The sequence below is a fragment of the Anser anser genome (genome assembly GCF_964211835.1).
Source record: "Anser anser genome assembly, chromosome: 4".
Taxonomy (NCBI): Eukaryota; Metazoa; Chordata; class Aves; order Anseriformes; family Anatidae; genus Anser; species Anser anser.
The window spans coordinates 8,046,414-8,069,399 of NC_139724.1; the positions used below are offsets into that span (position 1 = coordinate 8,046,414).

The following is a 22,986-nucleotide window of genomic DNA, read 5'->3' on the forward strand; positions in this document are numbered from 1 at the left end:
AAGAATTGAGTTAATATGCCATAAAAATTGACTTTAATGGAGTCATCATGATGTGCATATACCATAACTGAGAAACCATATGATCTAATTACTGTAATCTATTTTTCTTAACCCTAAATCTCTGTTCTCAGTCTCCGTATCATGTCTAATAAAATATTAAACAGGTTCTGGGCTATGCAGTTTCTCTCTAGGCACCTTGAGATTGAGGTGCCTTGGATACTTTTGATTATGTTGAATAGTAGTGGGCAAAATTACTCAATAGTGGACCACTGTAGACCACTGTAGTGCACCACACACAGACATTAGCAATAGTCAGTAGCACAAAAAGATTTCAGTTCAAGAAGGTACTTAATCACGTGTATAAATCTAGGTATATAAATACTTTAATCTCTTTATACAAAAAAAAATCTTTTAAAATTGGTTTTCAAGTTTTCCGTAAAGTTGTGCTGAGCATTCTTCCATAAGTGTTAGAATATGGCTAGAAATGCCAATCACATGATTGGATAATGTAGTTCTGTGGTAAAGTTTTCTCTCATATTAATTTTATTTGGAAATACATGTTCATTTCTATTAGCAAGTGATTAGAATTAAAGATTTTTATTTTAAAAGCAGAGACCACATCTAACATTTTGTTCAGGATTTCAGTTTTTCATCAGAAAATCCTTAATCTTGAGTTCAGTCAGCAGTGGTATTTGAAGTTGCTCATAATTTTGCAATTTGTTTCATTCCTGTAAGGCTCACTGTTTTGTAAGAATGGTACCTCTCAAAAAAAAACTTCACCCATGTAAAATAGGATATAATGTTTGTCATTTTCTTTTTAATTGTTTTTAATTTGGATTTGCAAAGTATGGATCACTTCTAATAGCATACTATTAGTTTGTTTCTGTGATAAAGTGTATGATTCTGTGAGGTATAAAATGTTTAATATATGTTTCTGAATATACTATTCTTGCTCTGTGACAAGTTCATTTGTCAAGTGTTGCCCTCAGAAAAGAGAAGGAAAAGTGTACATCAAGTTTGCTGTTAGTAATTTAATCTCACTCCTTTAGACCCACAAGCTGACTTTTTTTTTTTTTTTTTTTTTTTCCAGCTGTCATCCCTCTGGATGGGATTCAATTTGGAGTTCACTTTACAATTTTAGCTGCCAAAGAGAATAAGTCTGACTGATGTGAGGCTGCTATCTGCTCAACATGTTCCCGGATCATAGAGGATATGCTGGAGATCAGGGCCATCCACCTCACAGAGACCTCCACTGGTGTGGTTTGAACATACTTTTCCTGCCGTGAGAAGGTTCTGTTCCATTAATATATCATGCTATTCCTTTCTTAGTATAATAAAATGTAGATAATTCTGCAAAAATAATTGTATAAAATTTCAGTCTGCTTATCCTTATTATAGACTTCAAAATAAATCAGATTTCTATAGGATCCAATATATTACTATTTAAAACAACTTCAAGAATTTAATTCTGTACATATCTGGACAATAATGCTTGTTCTATCATGCACTAGAACAGTGGTAAATAATGCCATACAGAAGCCACTTGATGGTGCTGTCACCCTTTTACTCAGAAATTTCAGTTTAGCTCTCATCTTTCCTTTGCAATAATGGTATATTAAGGTGCTTTAAATGTTGGAGGCAGAAATGTACAAGCAAGGAAAATATTTTTGTTTTCCTTTCTACTTTTCATTACATTTTATTTTCTGTCATTCTTTTTTCTTTCCAGTAAAGGCTAACATAGGTATAGCTGATACATATTTATAAAGAAGGAATAAAATACAAGGAAGACACTAACTGATATTTTTCATGATTCTGAGGTTACATGTGCAAAATCAAAATGAAGGAAAAATAGATCTTTCTTTTTTTTCTTTTTTTCTTTTTTTTTTTTTCCCGAGATGGGACTGATGTCGATGCTAAAATTATTGAATTAATTGTAAAAATATTCAGGATTAACCTGGATTTGTATTATACTAATGGTGTTAGAGCCTCATTTTCAAAATACTGTAAAGACAGTGCTCTCTAAGCAGAAGCTGAATGGAGGAACAGTTTATTCCTAGCTTGTGATTCTGAGAGTAATGATATATTGATCACAGAGAGAACGTATTTTTCAGAGATCATGTAAAAATTGCTGTGAATTGTGTTGATTGGGTTTAGAATTAGTGATTGAAATCTTAGATATCTAACATATTTGCTGAACTGGTTGCTTTTCTGCTTTTTGAATCTCTAAATACATTCAGTCTACAGGCCACGTTACTTCCATTCTTGTGTGGTGTTTATTTAGCATAGTTTTGATTCTGTGAGCAAGTAATAACTGAACCGGGAGAGTAAGTTTGCATAGATGAGATAATATACAACTGGTCAAGAAGTAGAATTCTACATAATGTCTGTGGAATGTTTTGTGGATCTTTCATTGTACTATCCCAGTAAAAGCAGATTCTACAAAGAAACATGCATACCCCAGGTAATTCTTTATCATCAGACTCTGATTTTTCACTATTTCTTTTTATCAAAAAAGTATTTTTATGTTTTGTGTGAAGGTTCACACTGGATTTAACTTTCTGGATTTAAGTGCTCCACCTATTGAATTTGATACTAAATGCTGTAAGATCTGCTACAAACTCCAATAGTTTATAGTTAGTGTTTTTACACGGTTTTAACTAATGCAGAATGACCTTTAATAGCCTAGACTGAATTTCATATAGAGTTGAGTATGAAGCTGAAAAGTTGGTAATGAAGTGAAACTAAACATGTATACAACCCGTTGAGAGTCAAAAAAGATGTGTTATATCCAGTTTAGTTTTTTCTTTCAGTCATTTACGACTCATGATTACTATATTAATGTACTGACATTGGAAACCAGCAATTCAGGCCCCAACTTTGGTTAAAAACAAAAAGCAAACAAACAACCAGAAAGGGGTGTGACATAAGTATGTAATAGAAGAAAACGACACATACATGAACATAAAATTTCAAAATTTTTGACACACATCATGTTAAATAGAACTGTTGGTTCTGGTCTAACTTTCATAAGATCTGGAATAGGACATAACTGTATGTGCATTTGACAGCCATGAAAATGAACATGTGGATGTGTGCAGGAAGTGTAATTGGACAGATAAGTGGTCCATTGAGCAGGGTCATAGTGTTGAGGACTGTAGCTGCTTGTTGTGGACTATGATAACCTACATTTTGTTATATTTGCCATTTTTGTGCATTCTGTTCCGTATTATTAGTTTGAAGTTGTTAATCAGTACTTTCTTATGGCAGTTTTCAGTGCATCTCTTGGAGACAGCTCTGTGCTCTGCTTGATGTGTCCTTTGTCTTAAGAAGCAGCTTTGAAACTAAAATGAAAAATCTAACTTGAATAAACGAAAAAGCATCTAAAAAGATTTCTAGAGTGAAATATCTTCTCTGGAATCACAAGCTGCCTACCTGCTGGACTGCAGTGGAGTTGTAAATCCTCAAAGCTCTGCTAGCAGATAACTGAGGCTGTTGTTTTCTAACTTCAGCAACTTACCCATCACAATATCATTAGTGAAACAAACTGATGTTAGTAGGGAATCGTTAGTTTCAGAATTGGTATCTGTAGAGAACAGTGAAACTGAGTGGGATGGAGATCATGCAACTGAGGAAATGAGGTGAAAACCTGCTTGGAGGCCTTTGCAATGTAATAAAATAAAACTACTCTGTGGTTTGTAGTGTAATTATGGTATATCTAGCATACAAAATACATGTACATAAGATTCACCACAGCATGTAAGTAATGTTTATATTTTTTTCTGGTAGCTATTATAAATTTTCACTGTGCTTTGTAAATATGGCAAAAATGTAGCCAAGAAATTGGAAAATACTCTTCCACAACTGTTCTTTTTTTTTTTTTTTCTTTCCATTTACATGAGGGTGTTACTTAATTTGCCATGAGATATAAAGGAATACATTTTAGAAGAATAATGGGAAAACATTGATTTTAAACCTCATGCCCATCTGGGCAATATAATGTGACTCATTAAGTAAAAATATGCCAGGATATTTTATTTTGTTTTCTAGCTGTTGATTTCCAAATCATTGTTTGTTCTCTAGAATTAGTTTGTTATGGCATTCAGATTTATATGAATTATGCTTTTATATATATATATGTATGTATGTATGTATGTATGATTTTAACCTTTCTCTTTGCAGCAGTTAGGATTCTTTGCTATTCCTGAGCTCATATACTTCACTAAGACTTTCCTTTCACATATGCAGACATTTTTGCTTGTTTCACTGGAAACTTAATCCTTGCAGTTATTAATTTTGCTGTGGTTTCAGAGCAATGAACACATTTTTACAGGTTTATTTTACTGAAAGTCAATTTACTTTATACTTGATGGCTTGTAAAAAATATAATCGACTTTGGGTAACGTGCTTGAGCTTTTGACTGTTCATCCAGGCTGGTCTCTTGCCACACTTGATAGCCTTTTCACACATTAGAATGTACTTTGAAGAGAGTGTTGTTGAATATCAACCAGCTCAGCTCTCCTGAGCCCCTTGGCTTTTCAAAGCCATGCCCCATGGGAACAGTCAAGTAGATCCCTGAGCAAGTCGAATCTAGGAGGGGCACTCTGACAGCTGTGTTACTAATGGAAAAGGATAAATTCATTGGAGATATGAAGGTCCAAGAGCTGGTAGAATTTAAGATCCTGAGGGGTGTGCAAAACAAACAGTAAAATTAGCCCTTAATTAACTAAATCTTAATTTATCCCCTTCTCTTAACTTCCAAAAGATGTGTTGTCAAAAAGGATGTAAGGAAGTGTTTTTTCTAGCTGAGCTTATAGCCTTGAGCTTAAGAAGAAAAGCATCTCATTTTGGTCCCTTAATGGATATTTAGATACTATTTTTCTCATTCTGTTGGCCTCTCCCAAAATGTTCATAAGAACCAGTGATGATTTAGGTCTCATCTGCCAAGGCAGTCACTCAGGACAGGGCAAACAGGATTTCTGGATTCCAACACCAGCTTAGCTTGAGTCACTGCTGCACTTGCCCAGTTGACCTGTCATTGGTTCTGTGGTGTCTTCCTACAACATGTAACTCAGATTAGAGATTAGTTTCTCCCAAGATTAAATCTCTTCGAGGCACACACCTGATATCCCCATCCTTTTGCATCACCCATCCTTTGGTGAATACAATCACACAAATGGGTTTGTTTTTCCCCAAGGTAGGAGCAACCCACACTGCCCTCCCCAGCCACTTTCCTGGGCTTCCCATATGCACTGTGAGGACTTTATCTCCTCCCACAGTGTATAGGGGCTTTATTTCAGCAGGACCAGTATGGTTGTCAGATCCTCTGCTGTTAACTAGCCATGTGGCTTCTGCTAAATTTGCATCCCAGTTTTTCCATGCCCCAGCACCCAATGCCCATAGCATACTCTTTAACAATCCATTATACCTTTCCACCTTTCCAGAGGCTTGTGGCTGATAGAGGATGTGATACACCGAGTCAATGCTGTGCCTCTTGGCCCAGGAGGTTACAAGGTTATTTTGGAAGTGATTCCTATTTTCTGACTTATTCTCTCAGGAGTACCATAATGCCATAGAAATTGCCTTTCCAGGCCCAAGATAACGTTTTGGTCAGTGGCATGGTTTACTGAGTATGTTTCCAGCTACACGGCAGTTGCTTCTACCATGATATGTGCCTTGGAATGTTTATGGGAGTGGCCCGATATAGTGAATTTGCCAGGCCTCACCACACCAAAATCCTAGCCACCACCAGAGAGACTTTACTTGCATGGGTCACTTGATTGCAGCACAGGTTTCACACTCATGGGTGATGTGTGATAGCCTCAGTGGTCAGATCCATCTCTTGATCATGAGCTCATCAGTGTGTGCCACCTCTCCCCAGATGTCCTGATGTTTTATGAGCCCATCGAGCTGCTCACCCTTATGTTACCAGTCCAGGTCCACCTGAACCACTTCCATTTTTGAAGCCCACCTACTCATTATTCTGATATTCTTCAGTAGCATGATTCTTGGGCTTGTGGGCATCTACATGCCATAGTTTTCCATCAGTGTTTTCCACTTGGGTATTGATGTCTTATCACAATGCAGCAGTCTTAGATGGGTTTACCTCTGCACTGCTAGTTGCTCTGCTTCCATCGCTGTAGCCACCCCCCCACAAACTGACTCACCCCACACACAAACTGACTCAACCCACCTTCCCCTTCTGTGATGTCCTCAACTTGTCATGTAGGACTTCATGCAGCAGCTTTCCACTTTCAGTGGTTTCCTACAACATGACAGAATCCATCAGCGAACAAAACATAATGCTTTCCATCTTCTGATAATTCATTATATGGTGGTGCCTTTTGGGAATAAGTTATCTCCTCAGGTGATACTGCAAAATTTCTGCCTTCTGGCCAGTCCACGATCTCTTCCAGGATTCCTGGGTGGTTTGGTTTCCCCATTCAAGCTCATTCCATAATTGTTACCCACTTACTTCATGTACCGTCAGTTGCATGATGTGTAGAGTGGATTCTCCATTTGAACATCCAATGTAGCAGAGGTAGTCATCGTACCAATAGGAGCTGTACTTCTGTACTAACTTCTGAAGTGGCCCAAACACCCTTATATGCTGGTAGTATCTCTTTTTCAGTTGGGGTGTAGTGGGCTTCTGATCCTCGATATCCCCTGCTCCAGAACCCCAAAGGTTGATCTCAAGTTTCTCCTGGGGTTCTCTACCAGATGCTCCAGATGAGGCCATTCTCTGCAGGTGCAGTGTAAAGCACATTTTGCACAGCTGGCCCCTGGAAGGGCCCAAGGGCTACTGCACAAGCTACTTCCTGTTTAATTTGTTCAAAGGCCTGTTGTTCAAAGGACCCCACTCAAAATAGCTCCTCTTTTGAGTCACTTGATACAGAGGGCTCACAAGCTGACTGTAGCCTGGAACATGCATTCTCCAGAATCACACAAGGCCTAGAAATGCTTGTGTTTCTTTCTTGTTTCTTTCTTGTTAGTTGGTGGGGGTGTAGTTGTTATTTTATTGATCCTATCCATAGGGATGTGGTTACGTCTATCTTTCCATTTTACTTCCAAGAACTGAATCTCTTATGCGGGTCCTTTCACCTTGCTTTGCTTTATAGCAAAACCAGCTTTCGAAAGAACTTGGATTATTCTCTTCCCTTTCTCAAATACTTCCCCTGCTGTGTTGCCCCAGACAATGATGTCGTCAATGCACTGCCAGTGTTTAGGAGCTCCATCTTGTTCCAGTGCAGTCTGTATCAGTCCATGGCAAATGGTAAGGCTGTGTTTCCACCCCTGGGGCAGTCGATTCCAGGTGTACTGGATGCTCCTCCAAGCGAAACCAAACTGTGGCCTGCATGCCACAGTTCTTCCTGTCTGTGTGATGGCCCTGCCTTAGAGCAGCCCACCCCTTACGGTTTTCCCTTCCAGAGCTCTTAGGAGGAGCTTATTCCCTTACTAAATGAGCTGACTTCTGCTTCCATTGCTTTGTCTTGACTATGGGAGCAAATAATGCCATTGACAGTTGGCCCTTTGGTCTAACTACTGTCTGTTACTTGGTCATAAGATTCAGAGAGTTTCTTCTCCCCCTGAGGGTGCTGAATAATGTTAACTGTCATTGGATAGGTGCAGGCCAGGCCGCAGCACAGTGCAGTGAGCACTCTCTGGCATTGCCAGGGTCAGGATATACGTCTTTCAAACATTCTGTCAGGTTTTTAGGATTCTGCACTTGTTCATGGGTGAAGTCCAAAACCGTTGGAGGAGACAGTGACAGGTACCTCCCACTCACCTTGCTACCCACCACCACGCTGCCTTGGGGCCCATTCCTGGGTGTTATTCTGTGGTGTCAGGTGGGCAGCTGAGCTCCACCACAACCGCTCTCTCACTTCCCTCCTCAAAGGTAAAGGGGGAGAAAACACGATGAAAAGGGCTGAAAGGTTGAGATAAGGGCAGGGAGATCACTCATTGATTATCGTGACAGGCAAAACAGACTCAGAGTAAGGAGATCAGTAAAAGTTTTTGCCTATTACTAACAAGCTAGAGAAGTAAGAAACAAGGAAAGAAAACAAGAACATCTTCCCCCTATCCACCTTATCCCATCTCCTCCCCTTAGCAGCGCAGGGGAACGGGGCAATGGAGGATGAGGCCACTCTATAGCACTGAGCCTGTGTGGGCTTCCCATAGGCCGCAGCTCTTCAAGAACTGCTCCCACACGGCTCCGTACCACAGGGTCCATCCCCCAGGAGCAAACTGCTCCAGCACGGGTCCCCCACATGTGGGCGGCAGCTCCCCCCAGACCCCTGCTGCTGCGTGGGCTCCTCTCCACGGGCTGCAGCTCCGGCCCGGGGCCTGCTCCTGCGGGGGCTCTCCATGGGCCGCAGCCTCCTCCAGGCCACATCCACCCGCTCCACCGGGGGCTCCTCCACGGGCTGCAGCGTGGAGATCTGCTCCGTGTGGGACCCATGGGCTGCAGGGGGACAGCCTGCTCCGCCAGGGGCCTCTCCACAGGCCGCAGGGGAACTGCTGCTGCGTGCCTGGAGCACCTCCTGCCCTCCTGCTGCACTCACCTTGGGGGCTGCAGGGCTGCTTCTCATTCCTCACTCTCCCAGCTGCTGTTCCGCAGCAGATCTTTTCCCCCTTTCTTAAATGTGCTCTTCCAGAGAGCATTGCTTATAGGCTTGGTTCTGGCCAGCAGCAGGTCCCTTTGGAGCCAATTGAAAGTGGACCTTGTCTAACATGGGGCAGCTTCTGGATTCTTCTTATGGAGGCCACAGCTGCAGCCCCCTGATACCAAAACCTTGCCACGTAAATCCACTGCCCTTAGGAAAACCAAGAAACACATTCTGGAGACTATCAATACGAGTATGTTGGTTACACAAGGACATTCAAAATACTCAAAAGCTATTGTAATTAGTGTTTAGGGGAAGGAGGAAGAGGTACCATTCCTGATATCCTCCACCAATTGACTTCCAGAGGAGAAAAAGAGGGAATGTAGTTGTTAATATTCTTCATGAGGTGGTTCCCGAAGTACAGAGATGATAACAATGCAGGGCCCAAATATCAGATTAGGGTAAAGGCCAGTGCTTCACAGCACAGCAATCTGGAAAAAAAAATCACAAACAAATAAACAAAAAAACCACAGCCATTAGCAAGCTCTCAGATGTGATATATAGCAAAAGAGAGAACATGGCATGGATCACATATAACAGGATCACAAAGAACAACATTCAGAGCACACCAGTCAACATTGTGACCAGCAACTGTTAAATAAATATGATGATTGTAAGTTCCCTCTAAAGCGCTCTGGTCAAATCTATTGTTATCTCAACCCTTCAAGCCCCACACTGGGCACCAAAAAGGGCTGTGTTGGTTTCACCCTGATGGATGGCTGAGCTACATCACAACCACTCTCTCACTCCTTATCCTCAAAGGGAGAGAGGAAGAAGAAAGTGTGGTGGGAAAGAAAAATGTTCACGAGTTAAGATATAGATAATTTAATTAAGGGCAAAGAAAGAAGAAAAAACAAGCAAAGGCCTCTCAGAAGCAAAGGGAGAGAGAAAACAATTATTCTCTATTTCCCATCATCGAGCAGTGTTCGGCCACATCCTGAAAAGCAGGGCCTAAATACGCATAGCAGTTGTCTGAGAGGACAGACGTCTTCATAATGAGAGTCCTCCCTTCTCCTTCCCCTTTCCCACATTTATTGTTGAGTGTAACACTGCAAGGTATGGAATATCCCTTTGGTCAGTTTAGGTTAGCTGCCCTGGCAATGTCCCCTCCCTATCTTTTGCCTGTCCCCATCCTGCTGGTTTTGAGGAAATTTGAAGAGAGTCTTGATGTTGGGCCAGCACTGCTTGGCAATAAACATTGGTGTGATATCAATGCTGTTCTAGCTACGAGTGCAGAGCACAACATTATATGGCCTACAGTGGGGAAAGTTAACTCCATCCCAGCCAGACCCAGTACACATAGCTGAAATCCTTTCCAGTGTCTTGGACAGACTTAGCATTTTTTATGACCATTTGAAGTGTTCATAAAATTTATTTGTGTATTTAAAGTGATTTCCTTAAAGTCTTTTCTTTTTTTCTTTTTTTCTTTTTTTTTTTTCCTAAAACTAAATCATAAAACAGTTCTTTAGAGTGTTGCTGCTACCAAGACAGCTTTCAACATTTTTTCAGTGTATGTGATATAGATAGGTCTATCCTAGATGATTTCATTGGTAATTCTCATAATTAGAGTTAGAGCCTCATAACTCACTTGAAGCTTTGTTTTACATGTGGTACAGTAACGTATCTCAAAAATGGTGTGTCATATTTCCTGTATGGTTTTTATTTTTTTCTCCATTGAGTGGTTGTTAGGGTCCTCCTGTGATAACAACTACATGATTTTGCCATTATTGAAACATGATTTGTGTTGCTTCTTTGGGTTTACAGCTTAATTGTACAATATTGTGGGACCCCTCCCATTAGTAAGTAATCTAGGCTTTCATTAGTTATTGCAAACAGCAGCTGTTTGTAACAGGAGAATAGGCTTTCACTAAGTGTGTTTAGATAAGCATTTAAAAATGAAGGCTCATAAATCTTTCCTTTAACTTTCTAAAGGGAGACTGTGCTGCATTATGAAAACGTCAACATCAAAAAGAAGGCAAGAAAAAATATGACCTCCTCATCCCATGGTATCATGAAGTAATAGAATTACAGGAAGAAAAGAAGGTAATGCCACTTCAGCTTTTTCATACTACTTAAAGACTAATCTATATCTGCATTTCAGGTGTAAAGATTTTCTGTGCAGGATGAAAAAATGTTGCATTTATATTGAAAATCAAACAAAACAAAACTAAACTAAAACCTCCAAACATTTAAGAATCAAAAATCATGGGCTTTTTTTTTGCTACCATATTTCATTGTAAAACCCCTAAAAATAATCTCATAGCATAAGATTTCTATATTTTGTTTGTAGAGATTGTGAAGTGTATTTTCACACACTTGGAATCATATGTCAGAGTTAAAACTGAATGATTCATAGTCACAATTTTTCTCAGAATTCATCAACATCCAATAAGTATACATAAAAATACACTCAGAATAAATTATCTGTGCTGTTCAGTTTTAAGATGTTTCAAACTGAATAACTGGAATATTTCAGATGTTTTATATTGCATGGCAGAATTTTGGAGCCTTTAGATATTCATGCAGAGAGAAGGCTTAAGCAATAAAACTTAAAGTAATTGTTTCTATACTTTTTCCTTAGTTAAATATTTTTTAATTTTTGTTTGCTTATATAGTTATATTTTTAGAGATTGAGATTAAAAGAAAAAATTGCTTAATGAGATCCAACTGCATTTTTCTCTTTTGACTGACTTTTCCATGTCTCCTGCAAAATGTATTTGTGGGTGAAGACTGTGTATGAAGAAACATTCTTGTCATTTTGTGTTCTTATTTTTTCTACTTTACCTCGGTGTTTCTGTAAAGTATGATAAGAAGGATAGATTAAAGGGTATGTTAAAAGGGGATAGATACTAACAAGTTGAGGTATTAATTAATATAGGAACATCAAGCATCATTTTTTCAAAGTTGTGAGTACTAGAGGTAACTTGCTGGAATTTTATTAAACAAGGAACAGCCATTACCAGGACAAAAGACAGAAACGTCTAGAGTCTTGAAAGAAAGAAGCAAATAAATCATTTTGTCAAGGTAAAAAGCTTTATTAAAGTTCAAAGACCTTAAGCTTTACGTATAGCTATTATGTATAGTGTATGATCATATGTGTGCCATGCTAAGGGGTCGTAACGTAGGATTATGCTTTCTTGGCTCTTTAATTCCTTTAGCCCTAATGAACTACTTCAGCCTTCTCTGGGTAGGTAAAGCTGCCTTTGACAGAAGAGGAAGGCAGAAACAGTGACATAAAAGCATATGCAGGAGGGTGTAAAAAGAGTTGAGAGGACCTAGTAGTAAGCAATGAAGAAAACTAGATAGATTCAGGAAGGAGGGGAAAACTGGTCTTTTTAGGCAGGAAGGGTTAGAGAAGGGAAAGATAAGTAGGTTTTTGCATGTAGGTGGAAGCACTGATTTTTTTTTTTCTCCAAGCTGGTTCAATAAAAATTTGAATGAATATTGCTTCATATTTTCAAATAAAAGCTAAGTGAGAATTAAAGCTGAGAATACATTCCAGTAATTTAAGTTGATGAACAATGTGTTGTAATAACTGTAACAAAATCTCAGTATTTCCAAGTGTGAAAAGCACAACTGGCCAGGTAAAAAAAACATCTTTTGTCTATAGCTACAATACTACAGTTAAAGGGTGTAGGGGGGCAATAGTCATGTGAACAGTCAGCTGAACTCTGCTCTGTGCTTTGGGATTGAATGCAGTAACTGGAAACCTTACTCTTACAACCAGACTTAACCCTGAGCTTTGGGACTGGATTTGCAGCTGCCCAGGAAAGATTAGATGCTAATTTATGCTTTTTCTATTGCAAAGGCATTCATGACATTTTCCTGGGGATCCACAGGTTTCTGATAAGACTTAAGCTTACAGTGCATCCTATAAATCAGAAGAGAAAAAGATATTCAAAGTAATCTTTTTCACAAAGCTGGTAAGAATTTCGTATCTGTAAGCTCTCAGTCAAATTTGGTTACGATTGACTAATAGGTTCAAAATTATAGCAGAAGGATGAATTACATGCCTACAAATGTTACCATGTCCATTCTTTGTTCTAAAGACCAGGCTGCAAATTGCATTGTTTTTAATCATCAGTTCATTCTAATTTAGGATCAAAAACATTAAAATGTTCGTCTGTGACTGCATATTTATCACAGAGACTCTTTTGGGAGAGAGAAACGTTTTCTAAATGACCTTACTGAGAGTTTTCATGTCTGAAGATATTTGGACTTCTTTAAAGTTGTAATTTAGTCAGAATTTCCAGAGGTTAGGATGTTTATTTTTGTTACAATGTCTGTATGATGTATTTTACAGGATTTTTTTTAATTGTCTTTTTTTTTTTTGTTAGTATATATATATACCATAGATATTTGTATAAATAGTTTCATGAATGAGAAACAAATGGAGTCAGTGAGGTTTGCAGGACTGGTCCTTGATTTTAGAGGGTGATTACTAACAACTGTAAGTTTTTATGATAATCTTGTCTCATCATGAACTGTTCTGTTCCTCTGCCCCAGCTTTTTAATGGAAAAAAAAAAAAGATCTAGTTCCTTAAAAAAAACTTTTTAGCCAAAGCAGATGCAAAGTCCTACTGGACTAAAGGGGAGAAAAAAAGTTATCAAGAGGTAAAATCTTGCTGAAAGTGCAGCCAGTATCTCTGAAAATGTGGAGGGACTTATAAATTTCATTTTGTTTGTATTTAAAATGAAACGTTAATAAAAATAACCAACCAAAGAAAAACTGTAGGAAACTTGACACAGTCATCTTTCCACTCATTTTATTGCTTTGTTTTTATCTCTCCCTGCTTGGAATCATGTCCTGAAGAAAAAAATAAAAAATAAAAAGGCAATATTTTGAAAGAACAGACGTCAAATTTTCCTTTAATATGTCCCCAATACAAAAAAGTTTTTCTGGGAAAAAGTAAATAGAACTACCAAAAAAAAAAATCCAACAAACATCTGGTTTAGAATCATAGAATTATAAAGGTTGGAAAAAACTTCCAAGATCATCTGGTCCAACCATCAGCCTACTACCAATGTCACCCACTAATCCATGTCCCTAAGCACCAGGTCCAACCTTTCCATACACGCCCCCAGGGGCGGTGACTCCACCACCTCCCTGGGCAACCCATCCCAATGCCTGACTGCTCCTTCTGAGAAGAAATGTCTGCTAATTCCCAATCTGAACCTCCCCTGGCACAACTTGAGGCCATTCCCTCTAGTCCTATCACTAGTTACCTGTGAGAAGAGACTGACCACCATGCCACTGGGCTTCTTGTAATATACTAAGATAGATTGCATTGCAGTGTATTACAAAATCAAAATAAGTACTAATACATAAGTAGAATATAAATAAAATTTCAGTAGATAACTAATCTAGGCTTTTTATGAGTTGTGATTGATTTCTTCACATTACAAGAAAGTAATCTATATGCAATAAAGAAGATATGTACATTTTTATTGTAAAAATTTATTGTAGGAACTTAAATCAATAAGTAAATAGTTTGCTGATCCTAATATATTTATAGTCATTTTTTGTATTATTAAATATGTACTTAAAAATGAAGTACTATGACCTTGGAATTCATAAATTAAGTAGTTCATAAATTCAAAAAAATCTGTAGGCTGTTTTTAAACTGGGAATTAGGAAGGAAGCAACAGACTGATATCACATCAGAAAAGAGCAGTAATTCATCTAAAAATGCAAAGCATTGATCTGGATACTTAAAATTTACTGCATTAGTATTTTGTGGTGAAAAGTCCATAAAACTATTTTTTTTTCCAACTATAGTAGTACAACCAAGACACTTTATCTTAAGGAAGTTAAGCTTTTAAAGATGCATCTTATAATAACTGACCAAGTGCAAAATGACATTTTCTTGAATCATTTTGGAAAAATAACTAGAGACACAAATTTCATTTGGTAGAACTGCTAGTATAGAATCACAGAACAGAACCATACAATATCCTGAGTTGGAAAGAATGGAGTCCAACTCCTAGGTCTGCACAGGACCACCTAAAAATTAGACCAGATGTCTGAGAGCACTGTCCAAATGCTTCTTGAACTCCGGAAATGTCAGTGCCCTGACCACTGCCCTGGGGAGCCTGTCCCAGTGCCCGACCACCCTCTGGGTGCAGAACCTTTCCCTAGCACCCAGCCTGACCCTCCCCTGTCCCAGCTCCATGCCGTTCCCTCGGGTCCTGTCGCTGTCCCCAGAGAGCAGAGCTCAGCGCCTGCCCCTCCGCTCCCCTCGTGAGGGAGCTGCAGGCCGCCATGAGGCCTCCCCTCGGCCTGCTCTTCTCTATAGTATCAACAAAATACAGTATCCCCTATAGTATCAACAAAAATGAGCACAACTTGGATAAATGCTGTCAACTTTTTGTTCACTAATACTCATGACATTTAGGTAGCTTTGGTTTGAATACCCTGAAGAACGCCAAAGGGCAACCATCTCTATGCTGAGTTTGTGTCAAGAATTTTGCAACGTTGTGAGAAAGATAAATCCCAGATGCTGTATTAGTATGTGCGCATAGAAGTATCGCCTGGAAGGCATGTGAAACTCAAGGCATGTACTTACTGGCAGTGCTACATAGAGCAGGCTTCATCTGGAGTGCTGTGTCGCAGTTAGCGCGTTTCAAGTCAAAAACTTGTAGAGAAATCAGAGATAGTTTAGAGGAAAATAATGAGACTAATGTGAGATTGTTTCTAGATGGAGGGAATGATTGAGCTGTATTAGTTTAAGAACAAAGGAAGACTACTGTAATCGACTTCAACTGTGTAAAAGGTTGCTGAAGAGAGACAAGAAATGATATCATTTCTAAATCCATTTATAATCAAGATGAGGAGAAAGAGAAAAGTTCTGGCCTAATGCAGATTTGTGTAAATGTTCTTCTTTATGGAGGGTTATCAAAGGCTCGATTCCTTGAAATGGAAGGAAACTGCTGTTTTTTTTTTTTTTTTAAGATTTTGGCTGGATTTTATTTTTTTTCCTGACTCAGATTTCTGGAAGATATCTGTGGAACAAATCTTATTTATTTATTTTTAGAACAAAGCATTACATGTGAGGAGGGATGTACTTTGCCAATAATAAAAATAAATGCAAATTCTGAGTGTATTTGTTAAGCTCCAATGCCTTAATATGAAAGGATTAAAAATGTGAAGTAGTCAGTTCAGTTCCCATTTCTTTATTGTGTTTTAAGCATATATATGTATTGAACTGGCAACATATACATAGTCCTATGAGTTTCAGGACATTGTGAAGTTAAAAATACGTTCACTTGCCATACTAAGTAAGACAATACTATTGTCCCTGTGTTAGGGATGCATCCTTTGCCAGTCTGGTAAACGACTGATTTGTTGTCTCAAAATAAGATGGTTGAAAAATGTAGTACTATTTTACTATTTGTGCCCCAAGTTAGTAGTCTGCTATATTCCTATAGCTCTGAAGAGGGACATCTCTGGGAAAAGAAATGTGCAACAACTTTTTCTACATGACATGAGGGTAGCACATATGGGACGTTGTACTTAGTACCTTTTAACCAGTCTTCCTTTTAAAAAATATCTGCAACTTTTACCTCACATTTATGTTTGAATCAGTTTACAAGTTAATCCGAACCTGTAAATACTACCAGCAAATTTTCTGAAGCTGTCCTGACTTTAAGTGCTTGTTTAATGTGTATGCTATGCTATTTAAGCGTGCAACTGCTTCTTCCTGCCTCCCCTCCCCTTTTCAGGAATCTGTCTTTTCTGTGAGCAGAATGAAGCATGAGCGAAGCATGCGTATATAGGGAAATGACATTCTGCCCAAATGACATTTAAAAAAAAAAAAGAATGCTTTCTCTGCATGCACTATAAGTTTTAAAGCTACATGATCCTTTCTTAGTTGTGATGACACCCCTGAAGGAAAGTTGATATGGATAAAAATAGAATACATTGATAATCACATTTTACTGGAATCGTAAGTATTTCTCATTAATAAATTACAGTTCTTCAACAGGCAAGTGAGCTAAATGAAAAACAATGCAGTCCCTTTCAGAATGTTCTGTATATACGCTATTATTGATGACATTAACACTTGAGTTTCTCTTTAAAGGCTAGGAGGGTTTTTATATCCCGATAGCTTTTATTTGCCAGTGACATCATGAATAATCCATGTATTATGGATTAATCCATGTATTAATTATGTAATCATGATTACAGAATTACTATTTTCTACACTTCACTTATGTTTAGTACACATTGCTCCCATTTTTTTTAACCTTGCTGTTAGCTTGTTCTCAGGATAAATCAGTGAAAACCCTCTGTTACATATCAATAGACCATATATATAAAGTTTCATCTTGGATGTAATGTTAATAGCTGCTGGCAAAAAGAATCATATAGATAGGAGTTACTGGATCTTGAAGAGAGAAGTTCTGTTGCCTCAGGCAAAATACTGAAGCTTCTTAATCATTTAAATTCTGGGAACAACAGTAAATCAGCTGTGAATTTAAATGTTTGAAAAGGTAGCTTACACTAGAGACCTTCTTGGCATACATTAGGCAAAGTTGCAGTTTTTGCTCTCACTGAGTAGGCATAAATTTCCTCATATTTACAGGAAATCTCTGATTATACAAATGGAAAGTTTTTGAGTGCTGCTGATTCACTTGTTTTGTATAGATTTTTTCAATATGAATGGAAAAAGTGGGTTTAATGCATACACAAGATTAACAACAACTATATCCCATTGTGTTCAAAAATAGTGTTACAACTGAAAACTTGAAAAGGCTGTTGTTTGTCTGATAATACTGAGAATTACAAGTAGTTCAGTGTTATCTTTTGTTTGTTGAGACTTTTTGCTATGTTGTGATTTGGATAAAAAACCTGACTTCTACCAAGACAAAAATTCACCATGTATTAACCTAAAAAACGGATGTAATAATACTGTTTACTTCTCAAATACATTTTATCTTGAAATTCACACCCCATAGTCCCCCACCTCCCTATATGAATATTTTGAGGCTTACAGGCTGAATGTGCTGGGATCCTGGTGTTTGCTTTACAGTTAAGAATGTAGAGAATGAGATTACAGGGCTGATTCAGGGTTATTCAAGAGATGAACATGGCAAGGGTTAAAAATTTATCTTCTAGTAAGGGTGTCTTCACACATTTTTAGGAAACCTGCTACTAAAGCAATGTGCTATTCACTACACTATTACTACAGGATTGGTTTTTAATATACCATCACCTGGTATGGCTGGTAAAGAATGTTTCCCTGTGGGTGATTTGTAGCACTTAATATTTTTGGGTTACCTATCTCTATCAGTAGAGTTATCAAAAATTAAATTAGTTGGTTCTCTTTGTCATATCTGGAAAATAAAAATAAAAAATCTACCTCTCAAAAGTTGTTACATAAAAAATACTTCCTTCTACTATTAACTTTATATTTTACTTTTTGACATACATGCATAGTGCTGTGAGTTTGCATTATTTTAGCTGTTTATTAACAAAATCCTGGTGAATCCTGGCAGCTGGTAAATTCTGCGCAAGTTTCACCTCACAGTAACTCAGTCATAACACTTTTCACTAGAGGGCATATATCTATATCTATCTCTATATATAATTCTTTTTCTCAAGGGAGACTTCCTTCTCTAGTGTTCACATTGCAATATCTCTTGACACTTGCTTACTATCTGAATTGATGAATGGTTGGATTTATGTCAATACTTTGTTCGTAAATAGCTGTTTTCTTTGTGCTGCCATCACCTTCATACGGAATTGTCAGAATTAGTTGAATCCTCTCTAACTCCTGTGGTGATCATTACAACAAAAATCTATTACCCTGTATCCTTGTGTGAATGGAGTTCACTGTAAAAGTTCCTTCCTATGCTATCAGATTATAATTTTTATTAAATGTGATTACTTGTAGAGTTTTGCAACTGGTAATTATTTCCTTTAAGATTTTTAGTTTTCCTGCTAGTGTCAGAGGTTGTGTCTAAAAATTACGGTGAATATTGGGTACTTCTATTCCTTTGGGCAATAAAGATAATAAATTTCTCACAAGGTCTTTGTTTCATATTTTTCAGGCTGTTCAAAGAAAAAATAAGAGAAGCTTTTTTTTTTTTTAAATTGGGGAAGACAACATGACAACATTAAAGCGTGTGTATGTGTGTGCGCACATATATGTATGTATGTATTAGGAAGTGCGTGTGACAGAGATACACAAGTAAGACTAATGATTACCTGAGATACTTGTCTTTGCTTTTGAAGCTTAACCCCTTTGCTCATCAATCAGTCAACAGTGGCAGGTAGTGACCATTAGGTGGATTCATTAACACCCTGCAGCCTTCTTGTACAGGGTGACCCACATCTGTCTTCATTAGAAGTTTGCTATTTGCCAGTAGTGAACAGATGGGTCATTATAGCCTACATTGCCCTCCGGGCGTACCTGGAGGACGGGCAAAGTCGTCGTTCTGTGCAGGACACGGATGCATAGTTCCTTCACAGAAATGGACCAAAATATTTATAGCAAGTCTAATAACATTAGGCTTTTTCCTTGGATTAGTTAATTTATACTTAGCAGTTGTATTTTATTTATTCTGTCTGATACCAGCTTTAAGAACAGGGAAATATGGCTAAAACAGAGACTTGAATTATTTATGACCACTTCTTAAAAAATATTAAAGTATAACATATTGCAGTGCTGAACTGTTAATCAGTGTTTGCATCCAAACTCTAGGTGCCAATTTCGCCATCTCATTTTCTTTTTTTTTTTAACATCCAGGATATTTCCTACACAAATTAAATTAAGCTTTTTTTTTTTTTAAGAATTTTATGAAGTAAGGCTGAAGATAAAATGCATTCATAATTCTGTTACCAGGAGAAGAAACTGAAAGACTTCTTCCCTTATTGCCATCAGCACTGCTATTTAAACAGGAGTCAAATCTTTTACCACCATGGTTGAAAACAGTTTTCGATATAACACCATGTATCAATGATCACAACGGATTGCTTTCCTTCAAGACTTTGATATAGTTAAGCATGTATTTTCAGTGTTAGTAGTGTTATAATTGATATTTCAATATTTCACTTCAGTGTTTGTTTTTTTAAAGTGTGTTTAGTGACTGATTTCAATGTAAAGCACACTTAAATGTGAAGCAAACTAATTTCTGATAGAAAGCCTGATTCTAAAAGCACTACCTTCTCCCCTGCCACATTCTCCAGAGTGGAAGGACTACATTCACCAGTGAAGAAAGACTCCCCTTTCCACTCTAAGGTGTTGGTGAATTCCATAAAAACCCCAAGCTGTTATTCCCCCTTCCTTTGCCATCCTATTTTTTTTTATTTTTTTTTTTACTGATAGTGAGGGTCATATAAGTACCAGCTTTTATTATATAAAGCAAAACTAAGAGACCAACATTTCCCATTGTCCGGGTGTTACTCTTTCTGGCTTTTCTTGTTGCATAAGTCTGTAACTCTCTTCGTTATAAAGGTTTTTACATTTATATTATCTTTATGAATACGAAATACAAATTATATTGTTGAATTTAAACACTCACACAAAAAGAGATATTTTTATAAGAAAGGCTTTCCAGTTCTGCTGGGCCATTTTAGAATGAAGGCTGAACAGTTTAGTATAGCAGCACTGATGAGGATATAACTCAGTGCCATGTAGAGCCTTGATTAGCCTACATGCTAGGCATGAGTTCTTTTTAAAATTACACTCAAAATAATTTTACAAACGTTATTTTCAGTGGTGTTTGAAATATCAGTGGATAACATGGAATAGTAAAGCAATACTTTGGAAAAAATACCAGTATAAATGGATTTTCACTTACAAGAAGTAGTAATATGAATATCACAGGTAATTAGGACAATCATTTCTGTAAACTTATTTTGTATCCCCAAAAGAGTTGAATGAAAACCAAAGAGGTCATTATGAGTGTCTTCTGATGGGATATTACTGTATCAGTTTCAGGAAGAGTATTTTTTTTGGATGGAATTTGCATTACTGGGAAAAGCATACAATTTATTTAAATGTAATAATTATATATTTTTTTCTTTTCCTAATAAGTAAGCTGTTACCCACTTAGTTCTTTGACAAATTTAAATCTTAAGTATATTGTTTCTCTTCTCATAATATGGAACAGATACTGATTTTTGTCTATTTTTTTTTTTAATATTTTTTTTTAGTGCTGAGAGAACGTTTTACATTTTCCTGGATAAACTATTTCTTATACTAAACTTTTGTGAAAGTTTATTTCTATAAGAGAATGTTCATTCCATGTGATTGTGTAGATATACATTTTGTTTTATGTGGTGGGACATTTGAAATAGAATTTAAAGGCAAATGTATTTTGGAGCTCAAAATTCTGTAATATCACTGTTTGCTTGTGCCTGTTTTAGTAACGAACAGAAACCATTCTCATTAGGAAGGTGTGACCTTGTCTGCTGGAAAGGTTGTATTTCATGTAAGAATAGTCTATTCAGTTTATATTAAAAATAGTGGCCATCTTCTTTGGTAAAAGCTGGAACAATTTTGTTATCAGAAAAGTTCTGATGTATTTAGTGAAGAATGCTATTAGTGAAGTTGTCAGAAATAATATACTCATGCATGATAAAACTGTAACTTTTCAAGTTGCGTGTACAACGGATGAATTGGACAGCAAACAAAATACATGCTCTTTACTTGCAGTAGAGATGATTTATGACAGTTAATTCTGCTTGGCACATGGAAGGGAGCATTAATAGTTTGTCTCCTGAAAAGTGCAATATCTCGCTGCTGCTATGTTTTTTTCCTTTTTTTTTTTTTGTTGATTGAGATATATTTTGCTGTTGTGCTTGGAAAAAAAGGGGCTTGTTGCTATGACTTAAGGAAAATACTAAAATTTACTCATCCTCTGTTTTTGAGAAATAGCATACTATGCTAACACGTTCTATGTATTTATGATCTCAGATTATCCAGCACTAAAGATCATATTCAGCACCCATCTAGAATATGTGCATGCATTTATGCTGTTTACAGAAGCCATTAGAATAATCTGGGAAGCTTTGATTTAAGATTGCCCAGGTAACCTTAATATGGCCTTGTTGTATCTATGGTTTGTGATACAATCTTTAATTACATGATGACACTGTGTTTTCTTCAGAATCTTGCCTTAGGATATACAGAATAGACAATGTTCACTCAGTGAAGAGTTTTTTCTCTTTTTTTTTTTTAATGTTCCTCATCCTGTGTGAGCTCCATATTATATTTTACACATCCTCTTTATGGTGTTCTGAAATGCAGGTGATTCAGTTCCTTTTTAGCATCATCCTGCTGCTTGTAGTTTTTTTAACCTCTCTACAACATAAAACATACCACGTTTCTTTGAAATCTCGTCATGTTCATTCTCACTGCTGCTGTTCTCTGTTCCACTGTTCTCTGCCTTGCACCTTTTTATTCTTGCACCCATCCTTTGTGCCTCTCTCATCCTTGGTTTCCTCATTAAAAAGATTTTTTTTTTAACACCAGGCTTTCTTGATGTAGACCAAAATTACATGAAACACTTTCATGTAATCATTCTGCTGATAAACTATGAATATGTGAAAATGGATGCATGCTTTTGGAATGTCTCTATTTAATTAATACCACCAACTTTATGCTGTGATGTGTTAGTAGAAAGAATGGCAGTGTTTTTGCTATTGTGTTGACAACGTGAGCAATTTTGAATTTAGAACCTGAAAATGGAGTATGATAATTCATACCTAAATAATAGAATGATTAATATTTTTAGGGGCATCATAATGGCATGTTCAAATACAGTTACCTTTCAGTGTTAAAAAAAAAAATGAAAAAAAAAACCCAACATATATTCTGTTAAGATATCTGTATTTGGCAACTGCTAATACAGACTCTTAAAGACTTTGATATAGTTCTATTAATTGTTGTTTATATCTGTGAAACATTTTTTGTGCACTGTAGAATTGGCAACAGGAGTCTTATTTTTTTTAAAAAAAAAGCTACATTTCACCTCTGTATCCAGTGATTATTTGAAAATTATATATGGAAATTTAAAGGCAAAATAAAGACTTTGTATTGACCCTTGAGAAGATCTGAAGCTCATGGGTTTTAATAGTAAAACTGTAATGAATATTATTACAAATTCTAAGAATAATATATTAATTAACGTCATTTTGCCTCTTCAATTGTAGATACCGGTCATTTTCTGATGGTGGTTACTTGAAAGCAGGTTGTCTAATGAATTTTATTTACCTCATATGCTGGTATTTGTCACCTTATGTAGCTATGTTCCTGAAAACTCCTGGAAAAGGTGTTGTTATATGGATACTATTTGCTGCAGTTTAACCTGAGGA

At 37.0% G+C, this 22,986-nt stretch overlaps 1 long non-coding RNA gene across 1 annotated transcript in view; it reads left to right on the forward strand.

Moving 5' to 3' along the window:
* LOC310899346 overlaps positions 1-22,986 on the forward strand; it is a 79,886-nt gene that overhangs the window by 38,911 nt on the left and 17,989 nt on the right. The window contains exons 3-4 of the long non-coding RNA XR_014584217.1: positions 1,091-1,290; positions 10,596-10,706. This is a non-coding gene — a long non-coding RNA (uncharacterized lncRNA). The remainder of the gene's footprint in view (positions 1-1,090; positions 1,291-10,595; positions 10,707-22,986) is intronic.